Here is a 16,639-nt window from a genome sequence, read left to right on the forward strand (position 1 = left end):
TTATTAGTTATATTGTAGCTATATTAGGGTTTATTTTATAGGTAAGTATTTAGTTTTAAATAGGATTAATTTAGTTAATAAGAATAATATTTATTTAGATGTATTTAATTAATATTTAAGTTAGGTGGGTGTTAGGGTTAGGGTTAGACTTAGGTTTAGGGGTTAATAATTTTATTATAGTGGCGGCGGTGTAGGGGGGCAGGATAGGGGTTAATAAATTTATTATAGGTGACGACGGTGTAGGGGGGGCAGGATAGGGGTTAATAAATTTATTATAGGTGGCGACGGTGTAGGGGGGGGCAGATTAGGGGTTAATAAGTTTAATATAGGTGGCGGCGGGGTCCGGGAGCGGCGGTTTAGGGGTTAAACAATTTATTTAGTTGCGACGGGGTCCGGGATCAGCAGGATAGGGGTTAATAAATTTATTATAGGTGGCGGCGGTATAGGGGGGGCAGGATAGGGGTTATTAGGTATAATGTAGGTGGCGGTTGGCTCCGGGAGCAGCGGTTTAGGGGTTAACATGTTTAATATAGTTGCGGTGGGGTCTAGGAGCGGCGGTTTAGGGGTTAATAACTTTATTTAGTTGCGGGGCTCCGGGGGCGCCTGTATAGGGGGTAGAACAGTGTAGTTTAGTGTGGGTGCTTAGTGACAGGGGTATCAATAAAGCTGGGAAAAAGCCAAAGAGCAACAAGATCAGATGAGTGATAACTATCACAGTCCGCTGCTCATTGCCCCGTACTTGGTGCGCGGCTTTTTGACAGCTTTATTGATAACTTTGGCAAGCATATTCAGGTCCGCGGCGGCGATCGTAGGCGAGCTTAAGCGGGAGTATTGGGGCCGGCGATGGCAGGTAAGTAGACATGTTGATAACTAGGCCTCTTTATCTGGTTTCTATAAATATAATTCAATGTGTTTATAACTTTAACTAATATAAAGAATTTAGAAATAAAATATTGATTTTAATTGTTTCGTATATACATTTTATTGGGGGTTTGTTATAAAGGATAATAATAAATAAATTGTATTATAACCCTGATATATACTGACATTCCTAAGATTTTCAATATTTGTAAAAAATTTTTGCTTTGGTACTTTTAGCTGCTTTTCCTATTAAAAAATATCCTCCTAAGTAAGCTTTAAGATCTCCCCAAACATTGGATTGGAAATAGTGTTAGCATTAATGGTTAAAAATTGAGCAATCTCTTTCTGTATTTTATGGGAAACTATAGGATCCTTAAGCACTTGAACATTTAGGGACCATGCTCTAAATCTTCTACCTAAAGGGTAGGGTAAAGAAGGATATTTATAAATCCACTGAGAGTAACTGGCACCATTGAATGATCTGACCAAGTGTAAAAGATAATGGGCCCTATTTATCAAAGGTCTTGCAGACCTGATCCGACAGTGCGAATCAGGTCCACAAGACCTCGCTGAATGCAGAGAGCAATACGCTCTCTGTATTCAGCATTGCACCAGCAGCTCACAAGAGCTGCTGGTGGAATTCCGCCCCCTGCAGACTCGCGGCCAATGGGCCGCCAGCAGGGCGGTTTCAATCAACCCAATCGTACTCAATCGGGTTGATTTCCGGTGATTCCTGCGATACCTGTTGATTTCCGGCGATTCCTGTCTGAAGACTCGCCAGAAACACAGGCCCACAAGCTCCGTTCGGAGCTTGATAAATGGGCCCCTATATATGAAGATTGAATAAAGGGAAAGTTTATTTCACTAAGCAACACAAACGTTTAATCTCTTACCTGTTTATTTAAAGCACACCAGCAGTCTAAAAGGTTGTTGTCTAGTATAAAATCATATAAAAGTTTTTTGTTTCCAATGATAACTAATGTATCCATCAAGTTACCTCTCACAAAGATATAACAGCCCTCCTTATCTGCTAAACCTCTTCCTCTTGAAAGTGTATAGTGGAATGTTTCAAAACAGAAACTCCAACTCTTTTCTTTTGACCCACTAAGTGAAATAGGGTATTTTTTTTTAAAGAGCTTTATTGAAGTAAATAAGGTCAAATACAAGGGAAAACAGTAGGCATTGCAAAGTTTCATAGTCGTAGTACCAGTTCATATAGTAATTTACGAAACATGTCCAAAGGAGCCAGTGAAGTGGAATAGACAAAGTTCTGGAAGTTGAGTCTTTGGCCTCTATTTATGAAAGGTCTTGCGGACCTGATCCGACAGTGCGGATCAGGTCCACAAGACCTCGCTGAATGTGGAGAGCAATACGCTCTCCGTATTCAGCATTGCACCAGCAGCTCACAAGAGCTGCTGGTGTAACGCCGCCCCCTGCTGACTCGCGGCCGCCAGAATCGGCCGCCAGAACGGAGGTGTCAATCAACCCGATCGTATTCGATCGGGTTGAATTGCGGCGATCTCTGTCCGCCTGTTCAGAGCACGGGGCTTGATAGATATGCCCCTTTGAGTGTAATCCGTTAACAGTCTTCGTTTCAATGTTTCCAGTTTTTTATAGATCAATTTAAAGTTTAACAGAATGATAACAAGAGGTAAAATACAATTCACAATTAAATAATGTAAGAATGAGTGCATCAAAAAATTAAATATAACTTTTGAGTTTCAAGCAGTTTACATAACAGCATAATTTACATCTAGGGGAATGATTGTTGTATTCTGTGTAGAAGAGACAAACTAGGTGTTACAGAATTTGTACTAAGAGTGGATAGGAAAGGGTAAAAAAAAAGAAAAAGGGTAAAGCATTCTACTACAAGTATAAATAGAGTGCTGAGAGGTGGTGCCGCTAACATTAGCCCATGTGGAGGGAATGAAATGTGTTTCTTCCAGAATTCTAACATTTGTTCATTGATTTCAACTCTGCCTGTGCATAAATAGTAGTACCTCTCGAGCTGGAGGAATAGGATAATTTTTATCTTAATATTTAGAGGTATGTAGTTTAGTCAAATGGGTCTCTTGTAATAGTATTAAGTGTGCTTTCAGACTTTTGAAGTCTGTGATGCATTGAGCCCTCTAACATTATGCAAAATTACATTCAATACTAAGAAAAATAACTTAGATCAACAGTAGAAAAGGCAAAGGCTATAAGCTCAAAACATTACTGAGTTAAAGATTCCCCCATTTGCCTGACCCCAACCCCCCCTTGTCAGCTGAACTTACATAGCAGTAACTGAAGAAACATGGATAGACTTATATGTAAGACAGAGTGCCAAATTAGTTGATGCATGAAATAATACAAACTATAAATACAAATAACAAACCAGGCAGTGAAACATTATAGTATAAAATAGCAATAGAAAAAAATAGTAAGTATATGTTACTGACATTGTGGATACAAATTAAAATAGGTCATGAGCAAACGCCTTTTGGATCCATTAGGTTAATACTGGAATTATTGAAAATAATAATATCATATGTGGCAATATGAAGTAGTTTAAAAAAAATAAAAATATCAAACCACCTGTGGGACCTTTTGAGGAACAACAATCATTAACAACTCAAAGTCTGTAATAACACTTCATCTTCAACCTATTGGGGGATGAATCAAGGGGGGGGGGATCTACATACAGAGAATAACTTCTCCATATAAGATTAATAAAGATCAAAACATATTTAGGTGTGCACTGCAGATAATGGTCCTTATTTAGAGCATAGCAGCCCTCTCCTTGTTGACTTGTGTCCAGGCTCTAGCAAATCCCTTTCTCTGGGGCCATGTTGGGAGTTTTGTTTCTAGATTTTCTAGAGGACTTTGTATTTGTTTAAGTAGCTCTCTTCCTTCTATAATTGAAAGAGAAAGAATGTCTAAAGGGAAAGTTCTTTCAACACCTAAAGGGACAGTCAAGTCCAAAATAAACTTTCATGATTCAAATAGGGCATGTAATTTTAAACATTATTCCACTTTGCTTTTAATACCAATTTTGCTTTGTTCTCTTGATATTCTCAGTTGAAAGCTAAACCTAGGAGGTACATATGCTAATTTCTTAGACCTTGAAGGCCACCTCTAATCCGACAGTTTTTCACCACTAGAAGGCATTAGTTCATGTGTTTCATATAGATAACATTTAGCTCACGCACGTGAAGTTACCTAGGAGTGAGCACTGATTGGCTAAAATGCAAGTCTTTCAAAAGAACTGAAATAAGGGGGCAGTTAAATACAAGGTAATTACAAAGGTAAAATGTGTATTATTATAACTGTGTTAGTTATGTAAAACTGGGGAATGGATAATAAAGGATTTATCTATCTTTTTAAACAACAAAAATTCTGGTGATGACTGTCCCTTTAAGTAGAGCTTTAGTAAGCACCATAGTAATTGGCTTCATCTCTCGATGTCTCTTTACTGTTATGGGAGAAAAATTCTGATTATCCTATTTTATGACGGAATAGTCTAGATTTTATTAAAGAGACAGAGACAAGTATTTTGCATAAACCTTTCACTTTACTACTCAGGCAGCATTTAAAAGTAAAAACATTTGAATATTAACAGAAAAAATATGATAACAAAGAGTATATAACAGAGACTAATGAGAATAGTCCATTGGTAGTTAAAAGAAGCGGTCTGTTGGTTTGTAATGCTCAATAGCACTCTAATAAAAAGATGTGAACAACTTCCAAAAGTAAAAGATATACAAGCTTTATTATGACGAGTTTCTCAATCCCCAAAGGGTCGTTTCATCAGATATCAAAGCAGATAAAATTAGTTACAAATCGTAACAATATATACATTTTGTTAATTAGAAACGGAAGTTGTCACTATAACTTTGGACCAATGAAATCATCTGAAAGATTCAACTGAGATACCGACATGGGCTCACAGCTGTTACAATTGAAACAACAATCAATCAGTATTGTACACAGATGAATAAATACAAAATTCAGTTGTTAATATACATGGTCATATGAATCAACTGACGAGCCGGCATAGACTCGCAGCTGTTACAAATAAAACAACAGTATTGACTGTTGTGTACAAAAAATATATAAATAATAAATTTGCTCATTAAAATACAAGCATAATAAAACTTTTAAAAAACGTCACTTGTCAGAAAAATATTTGTCTAACCTATCTAAACCTATTGGCCTCTAGTTATCAACGTGTCTACTTACCTGCCATCCCCGGCCCCAATACGCCCGCCTAAGCTCGCCTCACATTGCCGCTGCGGACCTGAATACGCTCGCCAAAGTAATCAATAAAGCTGTCAAAAAGCCGCGCACCAAGTACGAGCAGCGGACTGTGATAGTTATCACTCATCCGATCTCGCTGCTCTTTGGATTTTCCCCAGCTTTATTGATACCCCTGTCACTAAGCACCCACACTAAACTACACTGTTCTAACCCCTATACCAGCGCCCCCGGAGCCCCCCGCAACTAAATAAAGTTATTAACCCCTAAACCGCCGCTTCTAGACCCCGCCGCAACTATAATAAATGTATTAACCCCTAAACCGCCGCTCCCGGAGCCCACCGCCACTCTAATAAACTGATTAACCCCTAAACCGCTGCTCCCGGACCCGGCCGCCACCTACATAATACCCATTAACCCCTATCCTGCCCCCCCTATACCGCCGCCACCTATAATACATTTATTAACCCCTATCCTGCCGATCCCGTACCCCGCCACAACTAAATAAATTGTTTAACCCCTAAACCGCCGCTCCCGGACCCCGCCGCAACCTATATTAAACTTATTAATCCCTAATCTGCCCCCCCTACACCGTCGCCACCTTTAATAAATTTATTAACCCCTATCCTGCCCCCCCTATACCGCCGCAACCTATAATAAAATTATTAACCCCTAAACCTAAGTCTAACCCTAACACCCCCCTAACTTAAATATTAATTAAATAAATCTAAATAAATATTACTCTTATTAACTAAATTAATCCTATTTAAAACTAAATACTTACCTATAAAATAAACCCTAATATAGCTACAATATAACTAATAATTATATTGTAGCTATTTTAGGATTTATTTTTATTTTACAGGCAAATTTCAATTTATTTTTACTAGGCACAATAGCTATTAAATAGTTATTAACTATTTAATAGCTACCTAGTTAAAATAAAGACAAATGTACCTGTAAAATAAAAACTAACCTAAGTTACAATTACACCTAACACTACACTATCATTAAATAAATTATTCCTATTTAAAACTAAATACTTACCTGTAAAATAAACCCTAAGATAGCTACAATGTAATTAATAATTACATTGTAGCTATTTTAGGATTTATATTTATTTTACAGGTAACTTTGTATTTATTTTAACTAGGTAGAATAGTTATTAAATAGTTATTAACTATTTAATAACTACCTAGCTAAAAGAAATACAAAATTACCTGTAAAATAAATCCTAACCTAAGTTACAATTAAATCTAATACTACACTATCATTAAATAAATTAAATTAAATACCTACAAATACCTACAATTAAATACAATTAAATAAACTAACTAAAGTACAAAAAATAAAAAAAACTAAGTTACAAAAAATAAAAAAATATTACAAGATTTTTAAGATAATTACACCTAATCTAAGCCCCCTAATAAAATAACAAAGCCCCAAAATAAAAAAAATGCCCTACCCTATTCTAAATTACGAAAGTTAACAGCTCTATCCCCTTACCAGCCCTTAAAAGGGCTTTTTGCGGGGCATGCCCCAAAGAAATCAGCTCTTTTGCCTGTAAAAAAAAAACACAATACCACCCCCCAACATTACAACCCACCACCCACATACCCCTACTCTAACCCAAACCCCCTTAAATAAACCTAACACTACCCCCCTGAAGATCATCCTACCTTTAGCCGTCTTCAGCCAGCCGACCACCAATGGAACAGAAGAGGACATCCGCAGCTGTCGAAGTCTTCATCCAAGGGGCGCTGAAGAAGTCTTCCATCCGATAGAAGTCTTCATCCTGGCGGCGTCTTCAATCTTCATCCATCTGGAGCGGAGCGGAGCCATCTTTAAAGCAGCCGACGCGGAGCAATCTTCATCCAACGACGCCTACTCGCCGAATGAATATTCCTTTAAGTGACGTCATTTAAGATGGCGTCCCTCAAATTCCGATTGGCTGATAGGATTCTATCAGCCAATCGGAATTAAGGTAGGAAAAATCTGATTCAATCAGCCAATCAGATTCAAGTTCAATCCGATTGGCTGATCCAATCAGCCAATCAGATTGAGCTTGCATTCTATTGGCTGTTCCGATCAGCCAATAGAATGCGAGCTCAATCTGATTGGCTGATTGGATCAGCCAATCAGATTTTTCCTACCTTAATTCCGATTGGCTGATAGAATCCTATCAGCCAAACGGAATTTGAGGGATGCCATCTTGAATGACGTCACTTAAAGGAATATTCATTCGGCGAGTAGGCGTCGGTGGATGAAGATGGCTCCGCGTTGGCTGCTTTAAAGATGGCTCCGCTCCGCTCTGCTCCGGATGGATGAAGATTGAAGACGCCGCCTGGATGAAGACTTCTATCAGATGGAAGACCTCTTCAGCGCCCCTTGGATGAAGACTTCGACCGCTGCGGATGTCCTCTTCTGTTCCATCGGTGGTCGGCTGGCTGAAGACGGCTAAAGGTAGGATGATCTTCAGGGGGGTAGTGTTAGGTTTATTTAAGGGGGGGTTGGGTTAGAGTAGGGGTATGTGGGTGGTGGGTTGTAATGTTGGGGGGTGGTATTGTGTTTTTTTTTACAGGCAAAAGAGCTGATTTCTTTGGGGCATGCCCCGCAAAAGGCCTTTTTAAGGCCCGTAAGGTAATAGAGCTGTTAACTTTCGTAATTTAGAATAGGGTAGGGCATTTTTTTATGTTGGGGGGCTTTGTTATTTTATTAGGGGGCTTAGATTAGGTGTAATTAGCTTAAAAATCTTGTAAATTTTTTTTATTTTTTGTAACATTATTTTTTATTTTTTTGTACTTTAGTTAGTTTATTTAATTGTATTTAATTGTAGGTATTCGTAGTTAATTAATTTAATTTATTTAATGATAGTGTAGTGTTAGGTTTAATTGTAACTTAGGTTAGGATTTATTTTACAGGTAATTTTGTATTTCTTTTAGCTAGGTAGCTATTAAATAGTTAATAACTATTTAATGACTATTCTACCTAGTTAAAATAAATACAAAGTTACCTGTAAAATAAATATAAATCTAAAATAGCTACAATGTAATTATTAATTACATTGTAGGTATCTTAGGGTTTATTTTACAAGTAAGTATTTAGTTGTAAATAGGAATAATTTAGTTAATGATAGTGTAGTGTTAGGTGTAATTGTAACTTAGGTTAATTTTTATTTTACAGGTAAATTTGTCTTTATTTTAACTAGGTAGCTATTAAATAGTTAATAACTAATAGCTATTGTGCCTAGTTAAAATAAATTGAAATTTCCCTGTAAAATAAAAATAAATCCTAAAATAGCTACAATATAATTATTAGTTATATTGTAGCTATATTAGGGTTTATTTTATAGGTAAGTATTTAGTTTTAAATAGGATTAATTTAGTTAATAATAGTAATTTTATTTAGATTTATTAAAATAATATTTAAGTTAGGGGGGTGTTAGGGTTAGACTTAGGTTTAGGGGTTAATTAGTTTAATATAGATGGCGGCGGTATAGGGGGGCAGGATAGGGGTTAATAAATTTATTATAGGTGGTGACGGTGTAGGGGGGCAGATTAGGGGTTAATAAGTTTAATATAGGTTGCGGCGGGGTCCGGGAGCAGCGGTTTAGGGGTTAAACAATTTATTTAGTTGCAGCGGGGTACGGGATCGGCAGGATAGGGGTTAATAAATTTATTATAGGAGCGGCGGGATAGGGGTTAATAGGTATTATGTAGGTGGCGGTGGGGTCCGGGAGCGGCGGTTTAGGGGTTAATAAGTTTATTAGAGTGGCGGTGGGCTCCGGGAGCGGCGGTTTAGGGGTTAATAAGTTTATTAGAGTGGCGGTGGGCTCTGGGAGCGGCGGTTTAGGGGGTAATACATTTATTTAGTTGTGGCAGTGTAGGGGGGGGGCAAATTAGGGGTGTTTAGACTCGGGGTACATGTTAGGATGTTAGGTGCAGACGTTTCCCATAGGAATCAATGGGATGTCGGGGAGCAGCGAACATGAACTTTCGCTATGGTCAGACTCCCATTGATTCCTATGGGATCCGCCGCCTCCAGGGCGGCGGATTGAAAACCAGGTACGCTGGGCCGGAAAAGTGCCGAGCGTACCTGCTAGTTATTTGATAACTACCAAAATAGTCAGATTGTGCCGAACTTGCGTTCGGAACATCTGGAGTGACGTAAGAATCGATCTGTGTCGGAGTCCTGCTTACGTCACAAAATTCAACTTTTGCCGGGCAGCAGGGCTTGATAACTTAGGCGAATCAGCTTCGCCACAAATACGCTGCGGAATTCCAGCGTTTTTGAGGTTGACGGCTTGATAACTAGAGGCCATTGAGTCTACGAGTGACTGTCGTTTGTGTGAAATAAAATGACAGTTTAAACAATCTTAATAGAAAAAATCACATCTGTTAAAGATCTTGTTTGCGATGTAATATGTTTTTATATATATCGTAATAGATCTCTTAATGTTTGTATATGAATTTGGCTAATTTGTATGTTCTGGTAGGAATAAAAACCCTAAAAAATTCAGTTGTTGGGTATTTTAACCCTTCATAGTAAATCTCTATGTATGTTTGATTTTTTACTTCGTTCGTATATGTAGAGGGTCAATAAATAAAATTATTATTATGCTTTATGTATAAAATGGGTGTATTATGTCTTAAACTCGGCGACAAAAAGATAAGCTGAATGCAAAATTGAATATGTAACAAGAAATTGACACAGAAAAAGTAAAAAAATCAATAAATGCACTTTCAGGTATATGAACTCTTCGTAGTGAACTCAGTGTGCATTTGTATTTTTTCTCTGTTATGTTAATCTGTATGTTAACCTCCAGCAGTAAAAGATTTTTTATGTGCCTCAAAAAAGTGCATCTCAGACCAGTATTATCAGAAATGTAAAATTAATAATGGTGTATAATAGTAAATAAAAAAAGATAAAAAAACATATTGAGATGAGATTTTTATATAAATTATTTGTTGTCAGACATATAATCAGTTGATATTAACCCTCAAAAATTTGTTCTGTTTTATTTATAAACAAAACGGATGTATGAAAGTGTACATGATTGGAATAGAGAATGTGTGTGATAAGTGAAATAAAAAGTGAACTTAGATAATGAAGTGTGTGTTTAGTATTTTGTGCGAGTGAAAAAATGTGAATGAAAAATATATATGAAATATTAAATATGAAATAAAATGTTTAAAATGAAATAAAAATTCAAGAAATCTCTTGAAATTGGGATGGTAAAAGTTCTGTGTGTGCTTCATATTCTAGTATTAATTATAAGATATCCAAAATGGAACATGTGTATACATGTTGTTAGGGGTAATATGAACCTGATGGCAGCCATCTTGTTCTTCGCAGCCATCTTGTTCCTCGCAGCCATTTTGTAATGAATAGACTTTATTATACTGGGGTATTATGCAGTGAGAATTATATGCATGTTATGAGTTTCTTTAGCTATTCGGCCTTGCCAATGTACCCTGGCCTAATGCCTAGAAGTAAGATACAATAAGATAATGTAAACAAGAGGCTTTAGACACTCGGTTGTCTCTGCAGATGGTAGTTTGTTATGACTCGGTAAATATTGTTATGAGAAACTCATGTTCCAGTTTTTCCTTGTAAATTGCTCTGTATAACTGTGTAAGATGACGCGGTCCTAACGTGTCATCCCCTTAACCCTGTATGTCACTATAAGAAAGGCTTGCACTGTGCAATAAACAGAATTGGCTTTCGATCATAATGCTGCGTGGTCTGAGTCATTCTAAGGGGCCCTTATCAGGTAATCTACATATGCCTCAGGTGGTACACTAGGCCCCAGGCTTTGGCCTGCACTGACACTTACCCCCTGAAGGGGACACCTAACAGTTTTGGCGTCAGGACAGTGGGATTCGCAGGGAGTAACTATGAGTGCTTTTACCATGCTTTCTTTCTGTGAATTTGAACCTAAATTTAGTCTGGTAATAGGTGTTGATGATAATGATATAAGGTTAAAGGGGTTCCTGTGGTTGAAGCACAGGTTTGCGGAGGTTAAAGTCCTGCCGGCAGTTGTGATACCCCTCCAGACAGGTAATCAGTCCTGTGCTGGGACACGACAGGTATTGTGAGTCCTGTCGGTGATAAGCGCGCAAGTAATATATGTATGCCAGTCGACGGGAGGTTCTTTTAAGATAAGGTCCCCCGGGCAACTTGGCAGTGAAGTGAGTAAGTCTCACGTGTGTTGAAGTTTCCCATATTCATTCCCATAATAGAGTTTTGCTACCCACCTGAAGCTCATGTTGATATCTGATGCTTGCTTTTGCTGCTATATAAAATTATGCTGTGCGTAGAAAATATTAAGTGGCTGTGCATGTTAATTGTGGCTATTATTGTATTGAGAAAGGGGAACTGCTCATAGATAAGAATGCACAGAGAAAATTACATGTATAAGGTAAAAGAAAAGAAGAGTTAATAGTTTCTGCAAAAGACAGAAATATTTTTTTAAAAAACACGGTCAGTAAGTACTGCTGTTTGATAAATAGAGAAATCTCTGTGTTAAAGAATGTAGCAGGCAAAGAAGGGGGGCCACCACTGAGCGCGCACATAGATCAGAAGGGAAAAAAAAAAAAAAGAAAAGAAACCTGTTACAGCAGCTTCGTTTGTAAGATTTTTTTTGTTTGCTTGCAGTAACAAAACTGAAATTTTGTATATTGAGATGCATAATGTGTGATGGTCTGTAGGTTCTCACTGTGGTATGCGTGTAACAGATTTACTTTGGACCAGGAACAGAATGTATTATTTGAAAACGATTGTCTCAAACCCTGCAAAAGTGGCCATTTTGTGGGGTTTCGGAAAAAAAGAAAAAATGCATTGTGGAAATGGTGAAAAGTTAATCTAGTGTTTTTTATATATATATATGTATGTCGTACGCTAGAAAATAGATGCTTTTCTGAGAAAGGAAAAAAGGGAGTGAATCTCTGGTATGCGAGATGGAATGAACTTCTGTATCGTAATAATGTTTCCTTCTGTTTCTCTGCTGGGAAATCAGACGTTTTTAGAAGATATTTGGTAATGTTATTTTATATAACTGTATTTCAAAGTCACCAGCATGTTTTAAGTATGTGGTATTCATATGCAGTTTTAGTTTTAAGTGATAATTGTGTGGCGGCATGTAAAGATATGATATTGTTTTTGCAAGTGAAGTAACGGCTTTGAAAGTGGCTTTGAAAGTGCGATGGTGTGTGTGATTTTTTGTCACGCTCTGGTAAATATGAAATTGTTTCTGGTATGATTAATGGGTTAACGTATGTTGTATTTGTAAGGTCTGTGCACGGCGTGGGTGCACACAATGAAATATATTTATAGGCTGTAATTGAAAGTTTTTCTAAAAGGGCGTCCGTTTTTGTTGCAAGTAAATTAATCTGCAGGTCATGCTACAGTACAGAGGTGAAATTGGTGTGGTAAATCATACAAGCAGCCTAGATTGTGGTTAGTATATACATATGTAATTTGCGTGATGAATGGTTAGTCCTTAAAGGGACAGTTCACTGTAACAAGGTGTTGCTATTAATGTATTGTCCATGACTTGTTACACAAGCGGCATATTATCTTATATTTGTCTGGAAAATCAGAGCTCAGTGCGTAGACGGAGCAATAGAAAATTGTCATTTTCTTATTTAAAGAACCAGTGCAATAACCCTGTATTAGTAGTTTGCTAAATATATTGTTAGAGACCTTTCTTTGTATATATTTATTTTAAATTTGCTGTTCAGATAGCAGATATTTTTTTTGCAGCATAACTTAATTCTCTCTGTAATGCAAACTGAAGTGATAAGTTGTCTACAATTTTAGTGTAGGGATCCGTGAGACTAGCGGACAGAAAAAAAAAAAAAAAAAAAAAAAAAAAAAAACAAGAAAAAACAGAGGAGTGAAAATATTTAAAGGGATACAGGAAAACTGGTATAACATCTGAGAATTTAAGGGAATATTTACATAAAAGACGATGAGGTTTACTGTAAGCCTAACACTAGTATATTTCACTGTGTTAGCAGTTTCAATTAAAGATTATTTTTAATTTGGTTAAAATGTCCCTTTAATTAGCCTGCATCCCACTGTGAGTGCGTTCTTATGCTGCTTATGCTTGTTTAGGCTATTTAATGAACGTCAGTATGCATTTTTTTATTATAAGGATCATTGGGATTAATTTAAAGGGGAAATTGTATTAGTATTTCTTTTTCAGAAAGCTTATTTTTTGTTGTGTTATATACGGTTGTTATATTTGGCTGGACAACTGCAGAATGGGGAATATCAAATTATATACAACGTTAAATCCAATAATTTTGTTGTGGTTAAACTAATTAGCATTTATCAAGTTTTAGTGTGAATTTTATATTTTTAAGCAGTAAACAGTGTTTCTCCTTTAAGTAGAAATGAAACTTTGAGCTTGCCTCGCTATCCTTGGAAGACTGATAACACTGTGCATGTTTTGGTTTTCTTTAAAAAAAAGAAGTTTCTCTGGAACAATTTGCACTGTACATTTAAAGCAGCAGTACTGGTGTTCTATGTTATAAAAAATGATAACTATAAATTGCTCACTACAAAGAAACAAGTATTTATATTATATTCTGTCATAGAATATAGCTTAAAAAATGATAATTTTATTTCTGTGGCTGTCAAACTGTATCTCACAGATATAACTCTTTGTTATTTAAAATAACCCCCACTGCGTTCAATAAATAAATGAGATATTATTTAATGAAGTGATTTCAGTGACACTTTAAAAATATATATAGTTATTTGGTTATTACCTAGTCTACCACTATTATTGCAATGACTTTGATTGCTGCTTAACAGTTAAGCCGTGGTCTATAAGGTGTCTAGAAATAAACACCCCTAAAACAAATGATGCACAGTTTATCTGATTCTACTGCATTTATATAACTAGCTAATTTATCTGTTCACAGTTTTGGTTTTATTTATATGGCTTACGTGTATTCTGTCTCTTGGTGTTGTAATGAGATTTATACAGCCTGTGATAAGAGGCAGTCCTCAAAGGTTTAAAAAAATTAGCATATAAGCCTACCTATGTTTGGTTTAATCTAGGAAGGTTGGTTAAAATTAAAAGTCCTATCTGAATACTGAATTTTCATTTATCCTAGAATGTCCCTTTAACAGTGGCTACTGTGGTTATCTGATCTTTCCCAAATAAGCGCAATTTTATTTGTGCAATCTGCAACTTAAGTTTCTTGGGCATCTGCTGTGATTGCTTTCTTTGTGTGATATTAAAGTTTTGTACATAGTGGATGTTTTTAATTGTTTGTCATGTTCTGAGTGTGTTGCATTTCAGCGAATGTCAGAATATGTGTTGCATTCTAAGTTAATTGTGATTGTATTGCGGTGTGTACTCATCCTGTACTGTTTCTGTTTGCTTCCTAGACTCCCTGTGACTCGAGTATCTGCTTGCCATGGGTATCCACTGGTTGCCTTGTCTACCCCATGAACAAACCATCAGATTTCCAGTATCTCCCTGCGGAAGAACCGTGGATAAGCACCCCTACTGCAAATGAACTGTTGGAGAACTGTATTATAGCAAAGTGTCAAGGTGCAGCGCTCTCAAATGGACAAAGACTGTTCTTAAAGTGATCAGAGGCCACCTAGAGACAGTTGTGCTGTTGCTATGTCATGCTTTACTGTGGAAAAGGAACTGTTGGACATATTGGGGGGTGCTAGCAATGCAGGTGGAGAGATAGAAGATGCAGCGTTGTTTGGGGGTAGATGGGGGGCTGGTTGGGTCTCTGTGCTGGTAGACCGGTAGTTTTGGGAAGGCTGGAGGATAGATGGAAGGTATTGGAGGGACTGTACCTATATGCAGTGACAATTAGCCTATAAAAGTATATCACGACATGCAAATATTTTTCTCTTTAGTATTCTTATAGAGTTCTGTTACCATAATATAAGGCTTTACTAATTTTCTATGCCTGTCTATTTTTATGTTATTCTGTTAGAATAAAAGGATGGTATGTTAGGGGTAATATGAACCTGATGGCAGCCATCTTGTTCTTCGCAGCCATCTTGTTCCTCGCAGCCATTTTGTAATGAATAGACTTTATTATACTGGGGTATTATGCAGTGAGAATTATATGCATGTTATGAGTTTCTTTAGCTATTCGGCCTTGCCAATGTACCCTGGCCTAATGCCTAGAAGTAAGATACAATAAGATAATGTAAACAAGAGGCTTTAGACACTCGGTTGTCTCTGCAGATGGTAGTTTGTTATGACTCGGTAAATATTGTTATGAGAAACTCATGTTCCAGTTTTTCCTTGTAAATTGCTCTGTATAACTGTGTAAGATGACGCGGTCCTAACGTGTCATCCCCTTAACCCTGTATGTCACTATAAGAAAGGCTTGCACTGTGCAATAAACAGAATTGGCTTTCGATCATAATGCTGCGTGGTCTGAGTCATTCTAAGGGGCCCTTATCAGGTAATCTACATATGCCTCAGGTGGTACACTAGGCCCCAGGCTTTGGCCTGCACTGACACTTACCCCCTGAAGGGGACACCTAACACATGTGTATATAATGTAAAACCTATAGAGCGGTGTATGTAAAATATTGTGTGAAAATATATATATATGTTGGTGAAATTGAAGTGTATTTGTATGTATATATGTGTATGTAATGTGAGACTGTAAAATTGTATATGTGTGTATGTAATATTGAACTATAAAATGGATGTGTCTAAAATGTTGTATGATAAATGTGTGTTAGTAATTAATACTAATAGGATGGTATGTATTGAATCTTGTATAATATATATTGATAACTGTGACTTATTTCTTCCCCATGGAGTGAATAAGAATATTTGCTGTGCTGAAATCTATCAGGAGAATAAGAATATTTACTGTGGTAGAATCTATCAATTGAAGGCTGCGAGATCCATCCCAATTTCAAGAGATTTCTTGAATTTTTATTTCATTTTACACTTTTTATTTCATATTTAATATTTCATATATATTTTTCATTCACATTTTTTCACTCGCACAAAATACTAAACACACACTTCATTATCTAAGTTCAATTTTTATTTCACTTATCACACACATTCTCTATTCCAATCATGCACACTTTCATACATTCGTTTTGTTTATACATAAAACATAACGATTTTTTGAGGGTTAATATCAACTGATTATGTGTCTGACAACAAATAATTTATATAAAAATCTCATCTCGTTCCGGTGGGCGGCGACCCAAGATGGCCTCAAGATTATGAAGCTCTGCTTATCGTCTTAAACTTATCGTTTGAAAGTGGCCATACCTCAAGCCATCCTAATCTCCCTTAGCAGTTCGGCTGTTTGGGAACCTTAAGGGATCAGGATTTCTATCACCTGGCCCCCGAGAAGTCAGAGAAAGTAGAGATTTCGGAGAAGATTGGAAACGGGAGTAGTGTACAACGTGCTATCCTGTGTAGCAGCAGCCCGGGCAGACATAATGTTTAGCTCCTCTTCAGAAGACCACCAATACACGGAGATAGTACTCTCCTTAAAAAACCTGTTGCTGCCGGCATTTA

General features: G+C 36.9%; 1 long non-coding RNA gene across 1 annotated transcript in view; it reads left to right on the forward strand.

The window, feature by feature from the left end:
- Positions 1-15,512, forward strand: part of LOC128660595 (uncharacterized) — a 44,108-nt gene extending 28,596 nt beyond the window's left edge. The window contains exon 2 of the long non-coding RNA XR_008402558.1: positions 14,503-15,512. This is a non-coding gene — a long non-coding RNA (uncharacterized LOC128660595). The remainder of the gene's footprint in view (positions 1-14,502) is intronic.
- Positions 15,513-16,639: the final 1,127 nt, after the last annotated feature.

This window comes from Bombina bombina, chromosome 5 (genome assembly GCF_027579735.1).
Source record: "Bombina bombina isolate aBomBom1 chromosome 5, aBomBom1.pri, whole genome shotgun sequence".
In the NCBI taxonomy this organism is placed as follows: Eukaryota; Metazoa; Chordata; class Amphibia; order Anura; family Bombinatoridae; genus Bombina; species Bombina bombina.